The sequence below is a fragment of the Notamacropus eugenii genome, chromosome 4 (assembly GCF_028372415.1).
Source record: "Notamacropus eugenii isolate mMacEug1 chromosome 4, mMacEug1.pri_v2, whole genome shotgun sequence".
NCBI lineage: Eukaryota > Metazoa > Chordata > Mammalia > Diprotodontia > Macropodidae > Notamacropus > Notamacropus eugenii.
Window position 1 is genome coordinate 52581004 of NC_092875.1, and position 23654 is coordinate 52604657.

General features: G+C 38.0%; 1 protein-coding gene across 3 annotated transcripts in view; it reads right to left on the reverse strand.

Moving 5' to 3' along the window:
* LOC140499487 (ceramide synthase 4-like) overlaps nucleotides 1–23654 on the reverse strand; it is a 94707-nt gene that overhangs the window by 28188 nt on the left and 42865 nt on the right. For 2 of the 3 annotated variants that reach the window (XM_072600961.1, XM_072600964.1), the window contains exon 1: nucleotides 5454–5685. The exons of the other annotated variant lie outside the window; for it this stretch is intronic. The gene's annotated coding sequence lies outside the window, so the exon portion shown is untranslated. Of the gene's footprint in view, nucleotides 1–5453; nucleotides 5686–23654 lie in introns of those variants that run through there. 3 annotated transcript variants of the gene reach the window in all.

Sequence of the window (23654 nt, forward strand, 5' to 3'; positions counted from 1 at the left end):
GATCCTCACAGGAACCTTATTATTATTATCCCCACTTCAGAGTTGAGGACACGGAGGCACACAGAGGTTAAGTGACTTGCCCGGTAAGTATCTGAGGCCTTCTTGATGTCAGGCCTAGTGCTCTATCCACTGTATTACCTCTGTGATCAGTGACAGATAGGTTTACACAGATAGTAAGTATTCAAAGTATAATTTGAGCTCTGGTCTTCCTGACTCCAGGCCTATCCATTGCACCACTGAGCTGCAGGGACTATTTTTGGACTTCTTTTGTATTCCCACGAATTAGCACAGTATAAGGGTAAGCACATCATATTTCATAAATGCTTCCTGTCTTGCCTTACCTTGCTTATTTTACTGGTGAATAAATAAGACTCCATAAGGAGCCAGGCCACTAATGCTCCAGCAGGAGTTTTCTGACTCCAAGACCAGGATCAGCTGGAAACCACATTGTCTGTACCCTGAAGGCTTCCTAACTTTGCTTCCAATCCCTCAGTACACTCATTCCAACCTAGAGTGGGCAGAGAACCTAACCCGAAGTGAAAAGACCTAGGTGAAATTCTAGGCTTTGCTTCTTCTTAGCCCCTGGCTAAGTAAGCCTTGGCTACTTAGCATTTAGCCCTTCTTAACCTTGGGCAAGTCACTTCCACTCAGTCAAAGGAGGAAGTTGGATTAAGTGATGCCTCAGGTCTCTGTCAGCTTGATTCAGGCTCTAATGAGGGAACCAATCAGCAAGCACTATTTACATACAATTCCCAGACAGTGTCAATGGGAAGTAGTCTGAAAGGGAAAGCAATACTCAGTTTGCTTCTGAGTGGAAGCAAAAGTTGGTATTTGAGCTGAGCCTGGAGGGAAGACAGTAGACTGAGGTGAGGAGGCAGAGCATTGCAGGCTCATTCCAATCCACCATTGTTTTCAAGTCAGATTTCTTTCTGGGGCCTCAAGGGATGGAGGCTCCACCCCTGGTGGGTGGGGTCCCAGTCTCAGCTATTCAACACTCATTTCCATTCATCTAACTGGAAAGATCAGATCCCCAATTGATAAATGGTCAAAGGATATGAACAGGCAATTTTCCGAAGAGGAAATTAAAGATATCTATAATCATATGAAAAAATGCTCTAAATCACTTTTGATTAGAGAGATGCAAATCAAAACAACTCTGAGGTACCACATCACACCTATAAGATTGGCAAACATGACAGAACAAGAAAATGATAAATGCTGGAGAGGATGTGGGAGAGTTGGAACACTAATTCATTGTTGGTGGAGCTGTGAGCTCATCCAACCATTCTGGAGAGCAATTTGGAACTATGCCCAAAGGGCTACAAAAAATGTGCATACCCTTTGACCCAGCAATATCACTACTAGGACTATATCCCCAAGAGATCATAAAAATGGGAAAGGGTCCCACATGTACAAAAATATTTATAGCAACACTCTTTGTGGTGGCCAAAAACTGGAAATCAAGGGGATGCCCATCAATTGGGGAATGGCTGAATAAACTATGGTATATGAATGTAATGGAGTACTATTGCGCCATAAGAAATGATGAACAAGAAGACTTCAGAGAGGCCTGGAAGGACTTATATGACCTGATGCTGAGTGAAAGGAGCAGAACCAGGAGAACTTTGTGCACAGCAACAACCACAGTGTGTGAGAGTTTTTTCTGGTAGACTTGGAATTTCGTAATAATGCAAGAACTTATTTAAAAAAAAATCCCAATGGTGAATTTCTAAGGCAAAATGCCTTCCACACTCAGAGAAAGAAATATGGAAGTCATTTGCAGAATGTAGCAGATCATGTTTGTGTATGTGTATGTTTTTGTGTATCATGTTTTGACTTGTTATATGATTTCTTCCATTTATTATAGTTCCACTACAGAACATGACTATAGTGAAAATGTACTCAATAGGAAAGTATATGTCGAACCTATACAGAATTGTATGCGGTCGTGGGAGGGAGGGGGTAGTGGGGGGTAGGTGTGGGGGGGATAAAATCTTAATTTTATGGCAGCAATTGTAAACCATTAAAAATAATAAAAATATAAAAATACAAAAAAAAATAAAATACAGATCTGACCTTAAAAAAAAAAAAAAAAGAAAGACGAGAGCATCTGGGAAGGCAGGGGTGTCTCCCCAAGTTGAAAAACAAAGAAGCCTCCTGCCCGGACTTTCTCCAGTGTTTCTTTCAGGCCATTTTCCTGGAGAAGGAGGTGCTATCCTTCACCCAAGCGGGAGCCAAGTGGAATCAACAAACATCTTGAAATTTTCTAATGGAGGATGAGCTCACCCAGACTGATTTAGACAAGGGATTGGGAAAGTGAGCTCTCAGTTGTTCTCACCTAGTTCAAAGTAACCTCACCTGTCAAACCTGGAAACCTTTTTTTAGCTATGGTGGGGAGAGTGATGGTAGCTGGAGCAGTGACGTGATCAGAGTCCTTGCCAATGCAAATGACTGTGGAATCTCCTCTCACCAGCCTAGCAAGTGACATTACCCCTAGAAGACATGTCCTATTGCACAATGACCCTATTCCCCTCCCTCATCTGAAAATTAGGTAAACTCGTACTTGCACTGGATACCTCCCAGAGTTTACTATCTGGAGGATGTATTTAGCCCAATAGAAATAAAAGCCATCCATAATCCATTTTCCATATTTCCCACTCAATGTTTATTCACTAAACAAGTACTGATTAATTGAGTATCTGCTTGGAATATAAAGATTAAAAAATAAAAAAAATAATTTTTTATTAAAAAATAAGAAAAAATAATAAAAAAAATATTTGCCCTCCAGTTGATTACATTCTCCCCTTTTGAGTTCCAGTCCCACATCACCAATTATTGAACATTTCCAATGGGATGCATCTCAAACTCAACATGTCCAAAACAGAATGTTTTATCTCTCCTATTGCCACCTCCCCCCCCCCCCCCCCGGAGCCTCCAATAACCTCAGCCCTCTTCCAAACATACTTGTTTCTGTCCAGGGCACCATCATCCTTCCTGTGTCCCAGGTTTGAAATTTTGGAATCTTCTTCAACCCCTCACCATTCCTTACCATTATCCCCCACGCATGCAGTTAGTTTCCAGGGGTTGACAATTTTGCCTTCTTGGTGTCTCTTGAATCCATCCCTCTCTAAGCTCACACAGACACCTAGAGTTCTAGCCTTCATCTCCTATCTTAAGTCCCTGACCTCCCCAGTCCATCCTCCACATGGCTGCCAAAGGGAATTTCCTAAAGTTCAGATCTGCTCACAATAGATGTCTATTACCTCCAGGTATGGAAGATCCAGAGGGGTGGGTGCTTGAATGTGCAAATGCAGTGTGTGTGGAACCTGGAGGGAATAGGGTGCTGTCATGTGATATCTGTGACACAGAATAACACAGATGTGTGGCAGGTTAGGTATGTTAGGTATGAGACAGATCTTGCATATGGGTGCTCTGATGTGTATTTAATGGGGTGGTGGGAATTAGGGTGAAACACAAAGGAGGGGGTGTAGAGTGGGGAGGTGGTTATTTGGAAGCCATGAGAGCAGGGAGGAGAGAAAGGCAAGAGAAAGAGGGGAGGGGAGTGACCAGTGAGGCCTTCCTTGAGAATGATGCCCTGAGTTCAGTATTTACTTTTAATATTCACAAAAAGGCACAGGAGACTGGCCTTGGGGGAGCCAGCATGGGCTCTTCTCTTCAGGACTCCTCAAGTCTGAGGACTATGCCCTGCCCTACCCTACCCCATCCCACCTAGCATCAACAGCTCAGACCGTGGATAGTATCACTTTTCCAAGAGCACCAGTCTATCCAGTTTCTCTTCCAATAGGGCTGAATCCAGGCTGGGGTCCACTTAACCTTCAACCTTCTGCCCTCATGAAGTAGAAAACAGTCTGGAGACTTTGACCAGATTTCTTCTGGGCTTAGGACTATCTATCTACCTGGAAGCAAACAGGGGACTTCTTAGGAATAGATGTGTGAAAGATAAAGAAGACAGCGTGACCCAGGGATTAAATATGTAACCTGAGGGTAACAACTTTTGAGGAACTGGGTCTAACCCACGAGTGACAGATATGTGACACAAGTATATGTATACAGATACATATTTGACATGGGTATGCATTTATGATATAGATGCATGGCACTAGGGGTATATGAGTCTGTGTGTATAAAATGTGGGTATTATAGGGGTGTGAGTGACACAGAGGAGGCCTGTGTCATGGGGAGCTGGGGTCATTTGGGAACTACTAGAGGAGGAAAAAGAGAAAGGGACAAAGTAGGAAAGGAGTGTGTGTGTGTGTGTGTGTGTGTGTGTGTGCATGTGTGTGCACCTGTGTAGAATCATGAAGCCTTCCTTGAGGTCTAGAAGAAGCATGTGGTAGACAAATAAATTATGTGTCAGTCATTGTGCAAAGTACTTGAGGTGCAAAGACAAAAGTGAAATGCCACCTTTTGTGGTGGTTGTTCAGGTGATTAATTGTGTCTAACCCTTTAGGACCTCCCTGGACCATAGTATGCCAGGCCCTTCTATCCTCCACTATCTCTGGAAGTCTAAGTTTATGTTCATTGTTTCCATGACATTATCCATCCATCTCATCCTTCACTGTCCCCTTCTCCTTTTGCCTTCAATCTTTCCCTCTTTCAGTGTCTTTTCCAATTAGTCCTGTCTTCCCATTATGTGGCCAAAGTATTTCAGCTTTAGCTTCAGTATGTGACCTTCCAGTGAATGGCCTGCATTAATTTAAGTATTGACTGATTGGATCTCCTTGCTGTCCAAGGGACTCTCAAAAGTCTTTTCCAGCACCACCATTGGAGAGCATTGTACAGGTGTCAACGTTACATGTATGTACATATATACCAGATAGATACAAGATAATGAGGGAAGGAGAGGCACTGGCGGTGTGGTGGATGCAAGAGCAGGAGGAATTATCTCAGGCAGGAATTAGTGTTTGATAGGATCCTTGAAGGAATTTGGTGAGGAGTTGTTTCCTACAACTCTCTCCATAATTCCACTTTGGAGGTTTTCTTGGCAAAGATACTGGAGTAGTATTTTTTCCTTCTTCTGTTCGTTTTACAAAAGAGGAAGGGAGGCAAACAAGGTTAAGTGACTGGACCAGGATCACATAGCTAGTAAGCGTCAGGCCAGATTAGAACTTTCCTGATTCCAAGTCCAAGGCTGTGTTCACTAAGCCACCTAGCTGCCTTAAAGGTAACAGAGTAGAAGTGCTTCCTGAATAGAGGAGCTGAGGAAGAAGGGTGTTCCAGGAATGGGGGACAGAAAGTGTCATCCGGAAGACAGACTTATAGAAGCCTCAGAACTCCCTTAGTTGAGCAGCAGGGGCAGGTGGGAGCCTACACACGGGGTGTGGGTGCGATGAGCACTAGTCATGTAGATGTGAGTTAGGGCAACCCCTTAATGTTGGGAGATGGCTGTGGGGGAGGACAGAGGATAAAAGGGATGGGGAAGAAATGCTTACCTGCCGGTGAGGTGTAGTGAGATGGCTGCCAGTTGGAACCGACTGTCCCCTCCACTTGAGCAACTCTGGTCCTGGCATATATATGTATCCCTGCTGCCCAGGCAAAAGGATGCTTCTTCACAAAAGTGGGGGATTAGTCTCAAAGAAATGTGTCTCCTCCTACCCAAAGACTGCCTCCAGGAGAAGGGAGGAGTCTGGCAGAAGGAGGTGCCCAGTATTTCAGGGAATGGGAGGAGCAGGGTCTGGGTATCCGAGATGAAGGTGGGGCCTCGGGTACACCACGGAGTCCTGGAAGAGGACCCAGATGAAAGGCAGGGAAAAGAAGGGAACTTAGAAAAACGACAGGCTTTCGGGGGATTGTGGGGGCCCTAGAGAGTGGAAGGTAGGGGAAAGCTCAGTGAGGTGGAGTCCAAACATGGGGATTGGAGTGGGAGAGACGAAGGGAGTTTGGGAGGACGTGGGGCGGGCTCTGGAGGGTGGTTTTGGACAGAGGATGGTGCCTTGCTTGCTAGAGGCCAGAGGCGGGGGTGGGGGTGAAGGGGGGGGGGAAGGAATGGAGGGAAAGGTAAAAAAAGATGTCAGCTGGAGGTAATGCAGGAAGGGGAGGAGGAAAGTGATGAGGCAGGTGGGGGGTCGGGGAAAGTCCTGCAGGTTCCAAAGAGGCAGCAGAAGTCCCGAAACCTGTACCTGTCTCATCTCTACTTCTCTGGCCTGGTCCCAGGCGCTCCCTTAGCCCAATACTGGAAAGGAGGATAGACAACTTTCTACCACAGCCTCTGGCCTTCTAGGAACTTAGCCAGTCTCCAACTCAGCACCCCCTCGTCCATGCAGGCTCACCTCCATTCATCTACTCCCCATAGGATTGTCACCCTGTTTCAGGCTGGGGCACTCAGCCTCCCTCAAGAAATAGGGGTACCTTCTCCCTTCAGACACCTCTGATGCTCCCGGGCTCAGGACAGCACCCCCTCCAGACACTGAACACAACAACACATGGTCCCTTCCTACCTTTCCAGCAGTGGAACCCTATACTTCCTACAACCCACAGACCTTTCCTCTCCATATATTCTATGATCCAACTACACTGGACTCCTTGCTGCTCCTAGCACAAGGCACGGTATCTACCGACTCCAAGCCTTTTCTCTGGCTTGGAGAACCTTCCTCATCTTACTTCAAGTCTTCCTACAGAACTCAGCTCACATTTCCCATCTGCAGGAGGTCTTCCCTGTCCCATCCCTTTTTTTTCTCCTCCTTTACCTCTATCCCTTCCCTCTGAGTTACCTCCCATTTACATTATATCTATCTAGTATATCCATTATAGAATGGGAGTTCCTTGAGCTCCAGGCTTCTATTTTTATCTTTCTTTATATAACCAAAGCTTAGAAGAGTGTCTGGTTTGTAGTAAGTGCTTAATAAATAATAAATATTAACTCACTCCTACTTGTCCACAGTTCCCTCAAGAAAGACAGGTTTATGACTTCCAAGGAGCACTCCCACCCACTAACAGCTCTCCACAGGTTTAGCCGTTCCCCACCACAAGATACTAGCTCCCTCTCAGACCCAGCTGCTCTACCACCAAGTATCACCCTAGGTTCCCCTCCTCCCTCAATTTTCTGCCCTGTTTTAGCTTCAGGAAGCTTTTCTCAGTCTTCCCCACCCTCCTAAAGCCAGTGCCTCCCCTCTGCTGATTGTCTCCCATTCATCCTCTACATAACTTATTTGAATGCAGCTGTTTGCATTTTGTCTTCTCCATCAAACTGGGAGCTCCTCAGAACAGGGACTAACTTTTTACCTTTTTTTAAATCCCCAGTGATTAGCACAGTGCCTAGCACATAGTAGGCACTTAATAAATGTATATTGACTGATTTCTCCCTGCCCCCCAAAACAGGAGGATTAGGGGAGTGTGCACACCAATTGTTCTTCTCAGGCACAAAACCTGGGACTAGAGCTTTCCTGGCTCACACCTGGTCTCTCCTTTCCTTTTTGTAAGAACGGTCAGTTCACATATATTTGGTGACTTACTGGCTCTGCCCAGTGTGGACTCTGTGAATGGAAACCGTGAGAAGAAAAACACTCCTTTCCTTCTTCTCTTTCTTTCACTTGAGAATAGACCTGGTGGAGGCTGGGGATGGGTGTGTGTGGGGGGGAGTGTTGTTTTTGTTTCAACTTGTTTGACCTAGGTTTCAGGTCTGGGAAGTGATCCTCTTGGAGCAGGGAGTTCAAACCATGACTTGGACCTTGGAGCCAGGGTTGGAGGCAGGGAGGTCAGTTAAGCAAGCATGGAATGGAGGCTCTGTGAAGCCAGGCTGCCTGGGACTTAAGTCTAACCCTCCCACCCCCAGGAACTCCCTGTGGTGGGGTTAGACTTGGAACTAAGACTGTGCTCTATAGAACCTGAGTGCAACTGTGAATCTGATCCTGTCTTCTTACAGAGATTGAGATGTTTGGGGTGTGGGGGTGTGAGAGAAAGATTGGGAGAAAAAGATGGGGAGAGAAGGAAGGGTTATGCTTCTCACAACTGGCGGGAATAAGTTTGTATGTTTGTGATTATCTTTTTTTTTTTAAATAGACAAGTCCAAACTTTATTTAAAACTACGTTTTAAATTTAAAGTTAACTAAACAAATCACAATAAAAAATAGTGCAGTAAGCCTTGAATCTAGGGAAGATCCAGTCTCTCACTTGTGACCTGGCAAAGCAACGACCTGGCAGAGTGGAAGTGAGCATTGCCTATTCTAAAAGGTAATGGGTCAAAAACTAATTTACATTTTTATACAGATGGAAAAAAAGTTTATTTAATGCCCATGGAAGATACGTCTTTCTAGGGGATCAGGGGAAAGGAGATAGCTGCAACAGTCTCAGGTTCTTTGAGGATCTGAAGATCCCCAGTCAATTCTTCAGTGTGAGTGAGTCATGGCTAATATTTCCTCAGCTAAATGGCCACTCTGTCCCCCTGCTGCCATTTTCTTCATTAGGTCTGCCTCAGAATAAATGGTCAGCTTACAGGGCAAGTCATCCACTTTCACAAAGTCCTTTTCATCAGACTTTTTGACTTAAATGACCAATTGCTCCTTAACGGCTCACTGGTACCAGTGATTCAGTATCAGGACTTCCCTCCACAGAGCTCTTGGGAGTTTCTGAAGCAGATTTTACCTGGGTACTTCTGAGCGTGTAGACCTCCACCTCAGGGACGGGGAAAGAAGGCTTTGACTCTTCTGGGGACTCTCCAGGGGTCATTGTGGACTGGGGAAGACACAGAGTCTGCTCACTGTTCAAACCATTGAGGTGGCAAGGCATTGCAGTAGTCTGCATGGTCACCTTTATAACTGCTTTGACTATTAGGATGTTGCCCCACTCACATGGGGTACCTTCTTTTTCCAAGGGCTTCTCAGATACATTTGTAGAACCTGGTCTTGTTCATTCTTCTCTACTGTTTCCTTGTTAGCCTGAAGGGATGTCTGGACGTCCACAGGACCTTCTTCAAATTCCTCAGTCTCTTCATCTTCATTTTTGTTTTGTCCACTCCTGTAATTTGTTAATTATTATCTTGAAGGTGTATTTCTGTGTAAAAGCTAATCTGATTTTTAGCAGTTAATGGAACTGAGGATTACTCCTTACATTTGGGGAGGATACCATCATTGGTGGGAACTGGAACCTTTTGCAAAGAGCCTCAACACCCTGCAAATCTGTAAGGTTACCAGAGATCCCTGGGCAGGAGTAAAAAAATAACTTAACTAGCCTGCAGGTGGTAGGGGCCAGGGTGGGGTCTGTTACACATATAAATCATCTTTGTGGAGCTAGTGATATTAGAGCTGGAAGGAGTCTTAGAACATAAATCTCTGAGCTGGGAGGGCACTTAGAACCCAGGATGTCAGAGCTGGGAAGGCTCTTAGAACAAAGAAGGTTAGAGCTGGGAGGGCTCTCAGAATACAATGTCGGAGCTAAGAGGGCCACACAGAATGTGAGAACTGGGAGGGACCTTAGGAAACAGAATGGCAAAGCTAGAACACCATCGTCTCTGTGAATACATGTGATCTCATCTACCTCTCCTATTTCTTACACAACAGAAACAGAATCCCTGGGACGGGAAGGCTTCTCGATCAGGGCTCCTTTCTATTCTTAAATTTAATTAAAAAAATTTTTTCCCAATTATATGTAATAACACTTTTTAACACTTGTTTTTTTAAGGTTTGAGTTCCAAATTCTCTCTCTCCTTCCTTCCCTTTCACCCCTCCTTGACAAGACAAGCAATTTGATATAGATTATCCATTTGTAGTCATGCAAAGCATATTTCCAAACTAGCTATGTTGCAAAGGAAAACACAGATGAAAAAACCCCCAAATAAACCCAAACCAAGAAAAATAAGGTCTAAAAAGCGTGCTTCAAAATGCTTTTGAACTTTGGTGGTTCTTTCTCTGGTTGTGTATACCATTTTTCATCAGTTCTTTGGAATTGTCTTGGATCATTGCATTGCTAAGAGGAGCTAAGTCATTCATAGTTGAGCATCATTAGAATATTCCTGTTACTATGTGTAATGTTCTCCTGGTTTTCCTCACCTTTCTTTGCATCAGTTCCTATAAATTTTTCTACGTTTTTCTGAGAGCATTCTGCCCATCATGTCTCACAGCACAATAGTATTCTGTCACAATCATGTGTCACAACTTATTCAGTCATTCCCCAGTTGATGGGCACCTAACCCCTCAATTTCTAAAACTTTACTACCACGAAAAGAGCTGCTACAAATATTTTTGACATATAGGTCCTTTTCCTTTTTTGTTGTTTTTGTCCTATAGACCTAGTACTTTTATTGATGGGTCAAAGGGCATGCATGGTTTGCTGTTTGGGTATAACCCTTTGAGTATAGTTCCAAATTGTTCTTCAGAATGGTTGGATCAGTTAACAATTCTACTAGCAGTGCATTAGTGTCTCAATTTTCTGCATCCCCTTCAACATTTGAAATTTCCCTTTTCTGTCATAGTAACCAATTGAACAAGTATGAAGTGGCACCTCAAAGTATTTTTAATTTGTATTTCTCTAATTAACAGTGAGTGAGAGCATTTTTATATGATGATAAATAACTTTGATTTCTTCTTCTGAAAACTGCCTGTTTGTATCCTTTGGCTATCAATTGGGAAATGACTAGTATATTTTATATTTTATAAAATTGATTTAATTCTGAGAAATGATGCCATTATGAGAGAAACTAGCAATAAAAATTTCCTCCCAGTTTTCTACTTTCCCTCTAATCTTGGCTACATTAGATTTATTTGTGCAAAACCTTTTCAATTTAATGTAATCAAAATAATTCATTTTTTACTTCCCTTAATGCTCTGTATCTCTTGTTCTGTAATGACTTCTTTTCTTATCCATAGATCTGACAAGGAAGATATTCCATGCTCCCCTGATTTGCTCATGATATCATCCTTTAAGTCTAAATTATGTTACCATGGTGATATCTTGGAATACAATGTGAGATGCTGGTCTATACCTAGTTTCTGCCAAACTGCTTTCTAGCTTTCTCTTGCAATTTTTGTCAAATGGAGAATTTTTGTCCCTAAAGTTTAAATTTTTTCATTTATCAAACATCAGATTCCTATAGTGATTTACTACTGTGTTCCTAATTGATTCCATTGGTCCATCACTCTATTTCTTAGCTAGTACCTTAGCTGATAATTACAGCTTTGTAATAGACTTTGAGATCTGGTACTGCTAGGTCACCGTCCTTCACATTTTTAAATTGATTTTCTTCATATTTTTATCTTTTCTTTTTCCAGATGGACTTTGTTATTTTAAAACAGCTCCATAAAATAATTATTTGGTAATTTGATTGATATGGCACTAACTAGGTAAATTAATTTAGGTAGATTTCTCCAGTTGTTTTGATTTGACTTTATTTGTATGAAAAGTGTTTTGTAACTGTGTCAATAAAGTTCCTGGGTTTGTCTTGGCAGGTGGAGTCCCAAGTATTTTATATTGTCTGCAGCTATTTTAAGTGGAATATCTCTTTTTATTTCTTGCTGCCGGACTTTGCTGGTAATATGTAGAAATACTGATGACTTCCGTGGGTTTATTTTTATATCTTGCAACTTTACTAATGTTAATTATTTAAACAAGCTTTTTTACTCGATTCTCTAGGATTTTCTAAGAATCCTATCGTATCATCTGCAAAGAATCATAACTTTGTTTCCTTATGGCCGTTCTAATTCCTGTAATTACTTTTCTCTTCTCTAATGGCTATAGTACAATACTGAATAAAAGTGGTGATTATGTGATCCTTGCTTCACGCCTAATATTATTCTAGCTTATCCCCACTACAAATACGACTTGCCAATGGGTTTAAATAGATACTACTTATAATTTTAAGGAAAGCTCCATTTTTTCCTATTCTTTCCAGTGTTTTTAATAGGGATGAGCACTATATTTTGTCAGAAGCTTTTCCCATATCCATTAAGATAATCATATGATTTTTGTTGTTTTTTAATTGATATAGGCAATTAGACTGATAGTTTTCTTAATATTGAACCAGCCCTGCATTCCTGGTATAAATCCTACCTGCACATAATCTATTATGTTTGTGATCCATTGCTGAAATCTTGTTGCTAGTATTTTATTTTAAATGTATGCACCAGTATTCATTAGGGAATTAGAGCTATAGCTTTCTTTGTTTTTATTCTTCTGGTTTTGGTATTTGTATTTGTATCATAAAAGGAACTTGGTAGGACTTCTTCCTTGCCTACTTTTCCAAATGGTTTATATGGTATTAGAACTAATTCTCCTTTAAATGGTTGGTAGAATTCATGTGGGAATCCATTTGGTGCTGGGAATTTTTTCTTTTTTTTTTTAATATATAATTTATTTGTTTTCAGTTCTTAACATTCCTTTCCACAAGAATTTGAATTCAAAACTTTCTCTCCATCCCTCCCCACTCCCACCCCAGGATAATATGCACTCCATCTATCTCTTTCTCCAGTTTGTCCTCCCTTCTATTACTCACCCTTCTTCCATCCCCCTTCCCATCTATTTTCCTATAGGGCAAAATATATTTCTATATTCCATTGCCTGTATAACTTAATTCCCAGCTGCATGCCAAAACAATTTCTAACATTCATTCTTAACGCTTTGAGTTCCATATTTTCTCCCTCCCTTTCCATCCACCATCATTGAGAAAACAAGCAATTCAATATAGGTCATACATGTGTAACAATGCAAAGCACTTCCATAATAGTTATATTGTAAAAGACTAACCACATTTCCCTCTGTCCTACTCTGCCCTTCATTTATTCCATTCTCTCCCTTGACTTGTCCTCCCACAATGGTATTGGCTTCTGATTATCCCTTGTCCTAATTTGCTGTCCCTTCTATTATCTTCCCTCTCCTCTCCCCTTCCCCCTTGCCTTCCTGCAGGGTAAAGCAGATTTCATATCCAATTGAGTGTGTGTTATTCCCTCCTTAAACCAAATCCCATAAGAGTAAGGGTCAATTATTTCCTTTCATCTCCCCCCTTCCCCTCCATTGTAAAATCTCTTTCTTCCTTCTTTTATGTGAGGTGATTTGCTGCATTCTACCTCTCCCTTTCTTTTACTCCTACTACATTCCATTCAACAGTAAGTTTTATTTTTCTTAGGTATTTTCCCTTCTTATTCAGCTCACCTTGTGCCCTCTGTCTATGTATGTATGTATATGTATATATACACACACACACATATATGCATATATATATATATACAGACCCCTACACCTATGTACATATACATACTTTTACATATATAATATACACACATATACATATATACATACTACATATATATGTATGTATGTATTCCCTCTAACTACCCTAATACTGAAAAAAGTCTCATGAGTTACAAATAATATTTTTCCATGTAGGAATGTAAACAGTTCAACTTTAATGAGTTCCTTAAGGCTTCTCTTTCCTGTTTACCTTTTCATGTTTCTCTTGATTCTTGTATTTGAAAGTCAAATTTTCTATTCAGCTCTGGTCTTTTTCATAAGAATGCTTGGAAGTCCTCTATTTCATTAAAATTCCATTTTTCCCTGAATTATTATACTCAGTTTTGTTGGGTAGGTGATTCTTGGTTTTAATCCTATCTCCTTTGACCTCTAGAATATCATATTCTCAGTCCTTCGATCCCTTGGTGTAGAGGTTGTTAAATCCTGTGTTATCCTGACTGTATTTTCACAATACTTGAATTGTTTCTTTCTGGATGCTTGTAATAATATTTTCTCCTTGATGTGGGAACTCTGGAATTTGGCTACAATATTCCTAGGAGTTGTCCTTTTGGGATCTCTTTTAGAAGGTCATCAGTGAATTCTTTCTATTTTTATTTTACCCTCTGGTTCTACAGTATCAGGGCAGTTTTCCTTGATAATTTCTTGGAAGATGATATCTAGGCTCTTTGTTTCATCATGGTTTTCAGGTACACCAATAATTTTTAAATTATCTTTCTTGGATCTATTTTCCATATCAGTTATTTTTCCAATGAGATATTTCAGATTGTCTTCTATTTTTTCATTCTTTTGCTTTTATTTTGTAATTTCTTAGTTTCTCATAAAATCATTAGCTTCCATCTGCTCCATTCTAATTTTTAAAGAACTATTTCCTTCAGTGAGCTTTTGAACTTCCTTTACCATTTGTCTCATTCTGTTTTTTAAAGCATTCTTCTCTTTATTAGCTTTTTGGACTTCTTTTGCCATTTGGATCATTCTATTCTTAATGGTGTTATTTTCTTCAGCATTTTTTTGGATCTCCTTTAGCAAGCTATTGACTCACTTTTTGTGATTTTCTTGCATCACTCTCATTTCTCTTCCTGATTTTTCCTCCACCTCTCTTCTTTTTTGAGCTCTTCCATGACCTGAGACCATTGTATATATATTTTTTTTTTTGGAGATTTTGGATGTAGAAGCCTTGACTTTGATATCTTCCTCTGATGGTATGCTTTGTTCTTCCTCATCCAAAAGGATGAAAGAAAATACCTTTTCACCAAGAAAGTAACCTTCTATAGTCTTATTTTTTCCCTTTTTTGGGCATTTTTCCAGTCAGTTACTTGACTTTTGAGTCCTTTGTTAAGTGGAGGGTATACTCTAGGGACCTGTAAGTTCTCAGTTCCTCCAAAGTGGCACAATCAAGGGAGAGCAGTTTACTCCTCTCTTGGCCTGCGCTCTTGCTTGTGAGCAACCACAAGCACTCTCTTCTGCCCAGGATTTGCATGTAGGGTTCCCTCTCCACTGTCAGTTCCACCATGTTCCACCATGCCAGAGCTCCTCCTCATCCCAGAACAGCCACTCAGGGCTGAGATCCAGATCGGCTGTTTCCAAATAAGATTCCCCCAGGTTCTTTAGGTGAGAGCTCCAAAAAGGGACACTGCTGCAGTGACTTCTGCCACCCTGTAGCCCAGGCTTGGGCCAGACCCACAGCCTCCTCTCACCCAAGTGAAACAACTTTCTTACAACCTTTGAAGCTGTCTTTGGCATTTGTGGGTTGGGAAATCTGGGAACTGCAGCTGCTACCTGTGACTCTATGCTTTGAGGCCTGCTCCAGTCCTGTCCTGCTGCTCTCTGCTTGGAGCTTGGTGGGAGAGATGTTTCCTGCTGGCCTTTCAGGCTGCCTTGGGCTGGAAATCTCTTTCACTCTGTTGTTTACACTTTTCTGCCCAATTTTATTTTGTAGAATCACTCCATCACAACTCAGCTCCAACATTTCTTTCAAACTACCTTAGTAATGATTACAGCTTAAGAAACTGCCAACATTTATACATACATACATACACACACACATATATATACACATGCATACAATACACATATATCTATACATATATGTATACATAATAGATAAATATAGATATAGATATCTGTAAAGATATCTATATCTATCTGATAAGTAAAAAGTTTGATCTTAATAAGTGCATTATAATTAATCTTTAATGTTTTCCTTCTATTTTTTTCTGGATGTATTATATTGAATTTTGCATTGAATTCTGGTCTGCTTGTTACAAATATCCAAGTCTTTAAGTTCATCAAATGCCCATTTTTTTTTCATTCAGGATTGTACTCAACTTTGCTGGTTAATATATTCTTGGTCACAACCCCAGCTCTTTTGCTCTTTGAAATATAATGTTCTAAGACCTCTGTTCTTCAAGTAGAAACTGATAGGTCTTGTGAAATCTGACTGTATTTAAATTGTTTTTTTTCTAGTTGCCCACAATATTTTCTACATAACCTAGGAGTTTTGACACTTGGCTATGAAATTTCTATAAGTTTTCCTCCTGGGTTCTCTTTCAGGTGGTGAATGGTAGATATTTTCTATTTCTACTTTACCCTCTTCTAGAGCTTCAGGGCAATTTTCCTTGGTGATTTCTTATAATATTGTACCAAGATTCTTTTTTTATCATAACTTTCAGGAAGACCAACAATTCTTATATTATCTCTCCTCAATATATTCTGCAGAGCAGTTATTTTTCTAATGAGATGTTTCCAATTATCTTCTTTTATTCTAGTCTTAATATTTCTTGGTGTCTTGAAATCATTTGATTCTTCTTGCCTAATTTTAATTGTCAAGAAGTTATTTTTTCTTAACATTTTGTATCTCTTTTTCCAGTTGATTAACTTTCTTTTCATATTTTTTTGTGTTTGCTTTTATTTTTTCCCCTAATTTTTCCTCATTCTTTTCTATTTGATTTTTGAATTCTTTTTTAAGTTCTTCCAAGAACTCTTTTTGAATTTGTGACCATTTGATGTCACTCTTTGGGGTAGGAGTGGCTTTTTTATCTTACTATCTTCCTCTGAATATAAACCCAGATATTCTTTACACCAAAGTATCTGTCTATGGTCAGGTTATTTTTCCTTTGCTTACTCATTTTTATTTTGTTTTATTTTATTTTTAGCAGCTTATTATTAGATTTTAATAGTGAGTTGCAGATAATGTTGCCTTAGGCTTCAGGTCCTCCTTGCTGTTATTTTCTGAATTCTGTCTGAGGCTCCTCTCCTGCCCTAAGCCACAATTAGGGCCCCAAGCAAGCTGTCCTAAAAATATTCTTACTCCCTGTGGGTACTACACTTACTGTATATGTGCTTTTTCCTCCTTACCCACAGCCACAGACCTGGATCACTAGTGCTTAGGCAGGCGATCCTTTAATCTTCTGTTGCTCAGTTGTCTTCTGTTACTTTGATGAAAGTTTGTGAGGTAAAATTTTAATTTCTTGAGGCCGTGAGTAAGGTGAAAGTTGAGGTAAAATTTCTTAAGGCCTAGTCAGTTCCCCAGGGAGTTGCCCTCCAGGCCTACAGTTTGTTAATTCAGTGGAATTGTCCCCAAGGCCTCTATGCTTCACTCAGGCCAAACCTCAGCCCCTGGAGGTCCCGTCTTTTCTGCAGTCCTCTCAAGTTATCTTAGGAGAACAATTGCTTTATCCTTTCATTTTTGCTGCTCTATGTTCATTTCCTGGCAATTTTCTGTTTGTGGAGGAAATTTGGAGAGCCTGGAAATTTCTGACTTGCTCTGTCATCTTCTCAGAATGCCCCCATTCCTAAAATTTTATTCATATTCTTAATTTCTTTCTTTTTTCTTTTTAATTGAAAAAAAATTCTGAAAAAAACAATCATTTCCAAACATAGTATAATAAAACATGATTGCACATGAAACTGCAAATCTATTATTTACAACTTGCTATTCCTTTTAAATGTATAAAAAATTATCATGTAAATTTTTTTTCCCTTTTTATCTTCCCTCCCCCTTCACCCTAGAAATGGCTACCATCAGACACAAATGTGTATATACATGTGGAATCATTCTATATAAACTTCTATTTATCAGTTTTTTCTCTGAATACACATAGCCTCTTCCTTCAATGTCCTTTTTAGTAAAGTTGGGTATTTACAATCGTTAAAATGACTTATTTGCCCAAAGTTATTAATAATATTTCTGTTATTGAGTACAATGTTATCTTGATTCTGCTCATTCTATTTTCCATTATTTCACACAACTCTTATCTATTCTCCCCTGCCCCAAGATCATTTTCATCATTTCTTATATCATAGTAGTATTCCATCACAACTTGTTTAGCCATTTCCCAGTTGATAGGCATCCCTGTAATTTCCAGTTCTTTGCCACCATCAAGAGAGCTGCTTTAAATATTTTAGAACATATAGGCTCTTTTAATTTTTCCCTAATCATCTTTGAAATACACATAGTAATGGTATTTCTGGGTCAAAGAATATAGGCAGTTTAATAACTTTTTGGACATAATTCCAGATTTCTGTCCAAAATGTTTGGATAAGTTCATAATTCTGCCCACAGGGAATTGGTGTCCCAAGTTTTCCACGCTCCTCCAAAATTTGTCAATTTCCTTTTCTATCATTTTAGCCAATCCAATAGGTGGAAAATGATATCTCAAGGTTGTTTCAGTTTGCACTTTTCTAATCAATAATGATTTAGAGCATTTTCCCCCTGTGACTATAAATTGTTTTGGTTTCTTTATCCAAAAATGTCCCGTTCATATCCTTTGACCATTTATCAATTGTGGAATGACTCATACTCTTATAGATTTGACAGAGTACTTCATCTCTTTGAGATATGAGACCTTTATCTGAGAAACTATCTATAAATTCTCCTTCCTGCCCATTTCCTACTTTTCTTCTAGTCTTGGCTACATTTATTTTATTTGTACAAAACCTTTCAAATTTAATATAATTGAAACTATCCTTTTTAAACCCTACTTTGCACACTCTCTCTTGTTTATTCATAAATTGTTTACCTACCCATAAGTCTGATAAGTTATATGCTCTATGTTCTTCAAATTTTCTTTTAATATCTCTTTTTTATATCTAGATTGTGTATCCTCTTTGACCTTATATTGGTAAATGATGTAAGATATTGCCTTTTGCCCAATACCTGCTATACTGGTTTCAAGTTTTCCCAAGAATTGTTTTTTTTACCCAATAATGAATTCTTATCTCAATTACACTTCTTATCCCAATTTTCACTCATCAAATACAAGGTTAATATATTTATTTGCTGGTGCAAATTTTATGTTTACTCTGTTCCATTGATCTACCTTTCTATTTCTTAGCCAGTACCAGATTTGATAATTACTGCCTTATAATATAATATAAGATCTGATACTGCTAAATCTTTCTTTTTACATTTTTTTGTTTAGTATCTTTGATGTTCCTGACTTTTTGTTTTTTCAAATGACTTTTAAATTATTTTTCTTATTCAGTAAAATTATATTTTGGTAATTTAATTGGGATGGTATTGAATATATAAAGCAGTTTAGGTAAAATTGTAATTTTTGTTATATTTGTCCTATGGACCCATGAAGAATTAATATCTCTCCAATTATTTAAATCTGATTTTATTTGTATAAAAAAGTTTTTTTGAAAATAATTTTGTTTATATAGTTCCTGTTTTTTTTTAAACAGGTGTACCCTGTTATTTTATACTGTCTAGTATTATTTTAAATGGGGTATCTCTTTTCTTACAGAGTTTTATTTGCTATATATGGGAATGCTGATGATTTATGTAGATTTACTTTATATTCTGCTGCTTTGCTAAAGTTATTAATTGTTTCAGCTAATTTTTAAGTTGGGTCTTTGAAATTTTCCAATGATATCATATTGTCTGCAAAAATAGAGATAATTTTACTACCTCATTCCCTAGTCTAATTTCTTCTGTTTCTTTTTTTCCTCTTACTGCTCTTAGTAGAATTTCCAATTCAGTGTTGAATGACATTGGTAACAGTGGCAATCCTTGTTTCATACCATATCTTACTGGGAAGACTTCTAGCTTCTCCCCATTACAAATAGTGTTTGCTGATAGTTTTAGATAAATGCGTTTTCTTTTATCAATTTAAGGAAATTCCATTTACACCAATACTTTTATCTTTGTTTTTGGAAATAGAAATGAGCATTGTGCTTTATCAAATGCCTTTTCTGCATCTTTTAATATGATCATATTTTTACTTTTATTACTAAAATAATCAATTGTGTTAACAATTTTCCTTATGTTAAACCATATCTTCGTTCCTGGTATAAATCCCACTTGGTTCTGATGTATAATCTTTGTGGTAAATGGTTGTAATCTTTTAGTTAGTATTTAGGTCTATAATTTTTTTTCCTATTTTTACTTTTCCTGGTTTAGGTGTCAGAATCATATTTCTTTCACGAAAGGAGTTTGGTAGGACTCTGTGTTTGCCTACTATTCCAAATGGTTTACTTAATATTGGAATTAGTTGCCCAGATAAATCCATCTGGTCCTGGTGCTTTTTTCTTAGGAAGCTCGATATTTTTAAAATTTCTGTTTGTCTGCTTTTAACTATAAAACTGTTATGTCCCAATATGTGGTCAATCTTTGTAAAGGTAACATAAACCACTTAGAAAAAGATGTATTCCTTTCTATTTCTATTGAATTCTCTCCTGATATCTATCACATCTAGCTTGTCTAAAATATTATTCACTTCCTTGACTTCCTTCTTATTTACTGTTTAGATTTATCTAGTTCTGAGAGGAGAAGATTAAAGTCCCCCACTACTACAGTACTCCTATCTATCTCCACTTATAATTCAGAATTCAGAAAATAACAGTAAGGAGGACCTGAGATCTGGAACACCATTAAAATCTGATTACAATAATGTTGTTAAAAATAAAATAAAAATAAAGACAAGTAAGCAAAGGAAAGAGAACTTGACCATAGATAGTTGCAATAGTGTAAAAGAAGATCTGAATTCATATTCAGAGGAAGATAATGAGGTTAAAAAAAAAAGCTGCTCATACCTCAAAGAGTAACGTCAAGTACTTACAAGCCCAAAAGAACTTAAAAAAATTAAAAATTAAATAAGAGAGGGAAAATAGGAAAAATTAGGGGAAAAGTCAGCCAAGGAAATTATGAAGAGAAAGCTATCCAATTGGAAAAATTGGTCCAAAATATTAAGGAAGAAAATAACTCCTTGAAAATTAGAATTAGGCAGGAGGAATTAAATGACATTATAAGACACTGTTATAATAAAAATAGAAAAAATAAGAGAATAGGAAACATTTCATTAGAAAAACAACTGATCTGGGGAACAGATTGAGGAGAGATAATATAAGAATTATTCGTCTACCCAAAAGTTATGTTAAAAAAAGTATCTTGATACAATATTGCAAGAAATTACTGAGGAAAATTATCTTGAAATCCTAAGAGAGTAAAGTAGAAGTAGAAAAAAATCTCCCACTCACCACCTGAAAAAGATAGTAGGAGGAAAACTTGTAGGAATGTTATAGTCAAGTTTCAAAACTCCCAAGTTAAGGAGAAAATATTGCAAACAACAAGAAAAAACAATTTAAATACTGTAGTGTTATAATCAGGACTTCACAAGACCTAGCAACTTTTATAGTAAAAAAAAAAACAAAACTGTACATCTCGGAGCATTTTATTTCAAAAACAAAAAGATCTGGGGTTGTGACCAAGAATAACTTATCTAACAAAGTTGAGTATAATCCTGAATGAAAATAAAAAGGTCATTTGATGAACTGAAAGACTTTCAGGTATTTTTGACAAAAAAACTGGAACTCAATGGAAAATTCAATATAAAAGATCCAGAAGAAATATAAAGGAAACATTAAAGACTAAGTAAAAGGGACTCATTAAGGTCAAACTGTTTGCTTCTTTTATATGAAAATATTACCAGTATTCTTAAAACTGTCATCATAACTAAGATAGTTTGAAAGAACTTTTGGGGCTGAGTGGTGTGATGAGGTGATTCTAAAAAACAAACGGGTAGGAAAAGGATAAAAGGAGCAATTATCTCATAAAATACAGCATGAAAGGAAGAACTGATACACAGGAATCATGTGGGGCTGGATGTTTGATAACCTTGGAATCTTGTTTAATTTTTTGTTACATTTATCTAGTTCTGAGAGTATAAAGTTGAAGTCCCTCACTAGCATAGTTCTATTGTTCTTTTCCTCCCATAACTAATTTAAGTTTTCCTTTAAGGATTTGGATGCAATTCCATTGGGTGAATATATGTTTAGTATTGCTATTCCTTCATTGTCTATGCTACCTTTCAACAAAAGTAGTTTCCCTGCTTATATCTTTTAATTATATCTATTTTTCTTTTGCTTTTTTTGAAACAATAACTGCTACCCCTGCTTTTTTTATATCAGCAGAAGCATAGTAAATTATGCTCCCTTATTTTTTCTCTGTGTATGTCTCTTTCTTTCAAGTATATTCATTCTATTTTGATGATTTTCTTCCATCATTATCATTTATTTTTCCAGTTTTAAACTTCTCTTATTTGATGTTTAACATCCTTTTTGTGCTCGTTCAGTCATTCTTTTCGGGCCTCTGAACAATTCATATTTTTCTTTGAAGCTTTGCAAATAGCCGTTTTGATTTTGGTGTCTTCTTCTGGGTCTGTGTCCTGATTATTCCTGTCACCATAGTAACTTTTATGGTCAGGTTATTCTTGTTTTTTTAAAAAAATATTTATTTATTTTTAGTTTTCAATATTCACTTCCACAAGATTCTGGGTTCCCAAATTTTCTCCCCATCTCTACCCTCTCCCCACCTAAAGAATGTGTGTATTCTGATTACACCTTCCCTCAATCTGTCCTCCCTTCTACCCACCACCTCCTTCTCTTTTTCCCTTCCCCTTCTATTTTCATGTAGGGTATGATAGATTTCTTTACTCTGTTGCCTGTGTATCTCCTTTTCTAGTTTGCTGTAAAAATAATTTTTAACATTAGTTTTTAAAACATTGACTTCTACATTCTCTCCCTTACTCCTTTCCCACCCACCTTCACTGAGAAGGCAAACAATTCAATATGGGTTATACATGTATAGTCATGCACAGTTCTTCCATAATAGCCATGTTGTGAAAGATTAATTAAATTTCCCTCCATATTATCCTGCCCCCTGTTTATTCTGTTCTCTCCTTTGGTCCCACCCCTTCTCAAAAGTGTTTGCTTCTGATTACCCCTCCCCCTTCTGTCCTATTTTCTATCCTGTCCCCCCCCCCCACTTCCCTCCCACTTTCCTATAGGGTAACATAGATTCCCTATCCAACTGAGTATGTATGTTATTCCCTCCTTAAGCCAAATCCTATGAGAGTAAGGTTCATTCATTCCCTCTCACCTCCCCCCTCTTCTCCTCCACTATAAAAGCTTTTCCTTGCTTCTTTTATGTGAGATAATTTACCCCATTCTACCTCTCCCTTTCTCCTTCTCCCAGTACATTCCTCTCTCTTACCCCTTAATTTTATTTTTTAGATATCATCTTTTCACATTCAACTCATGCCGTGCCCTCTGTTTATATATATATATTTATATTATATATTATATTATAATTATATATTATATTATATTTATATAGATATATATAATAATGAGAAAGGTCTCATGAGTTACATATATCATCTTTCTATGTGGGAATGTAAACAGTTCAACTTTAATAAATCCCTTATGATTTCTCTTTTCTGTTTACCTTTTCATGCTTTTGTTGAGTCTTACATTTGAAAGTCAATGACAAGAAAACATCAAGAAAAAGTAAAGCAAAACCAAAGGAATGAAAAAAATAAGACAATCTCATTGGAAAAACAATTGGAAAATAGATCACTGAAAGAGAATTTAAAAATTATTGGACTTTCTGAAAGCTATAATCAAAATAAGAACCTAGATATTATCTTTCAAGAAATTATCAAGGAAAACCTCCCCAATTTTCTAGAACCAAAGGGTAAAATAGAAATGGAAAGTATCCACCAATCACCTTCTAAAAGAGATCCCAGAATTAAAATTCCCAGAAATATAGCCAAATTCCAGAGCCCCCAGGTCAAGGAGACACTATTATAATCAGCCAAAAAAGAAACAATTCAAATATATTGGAATCATAGTCAGGGTAGCACAAGATTTAGCAGTTTTTACATTAAAAGTTAAGAGGGCTTGGAATATGATATTCTAGAGGGCAAAGAAACTAGAATTACAACCAAGAATCACCTGTCCAGCAAAACTGACTATAATCCTTCAGAGGAAAAATGGATATTCAATAAAATTGAGGACTTTTAAGTATTCTCGATGAAAAGACCAGAGCCAAATAGAAAATCTGACGTTCAAATACAAGATTCAAGAGAAGTATAAAAGAAGCAAACAGGAAAGTGAAATCATAAGACATTTAATAAGGTTAAACCATTTACATCCCTACATGGGAAGATGATATT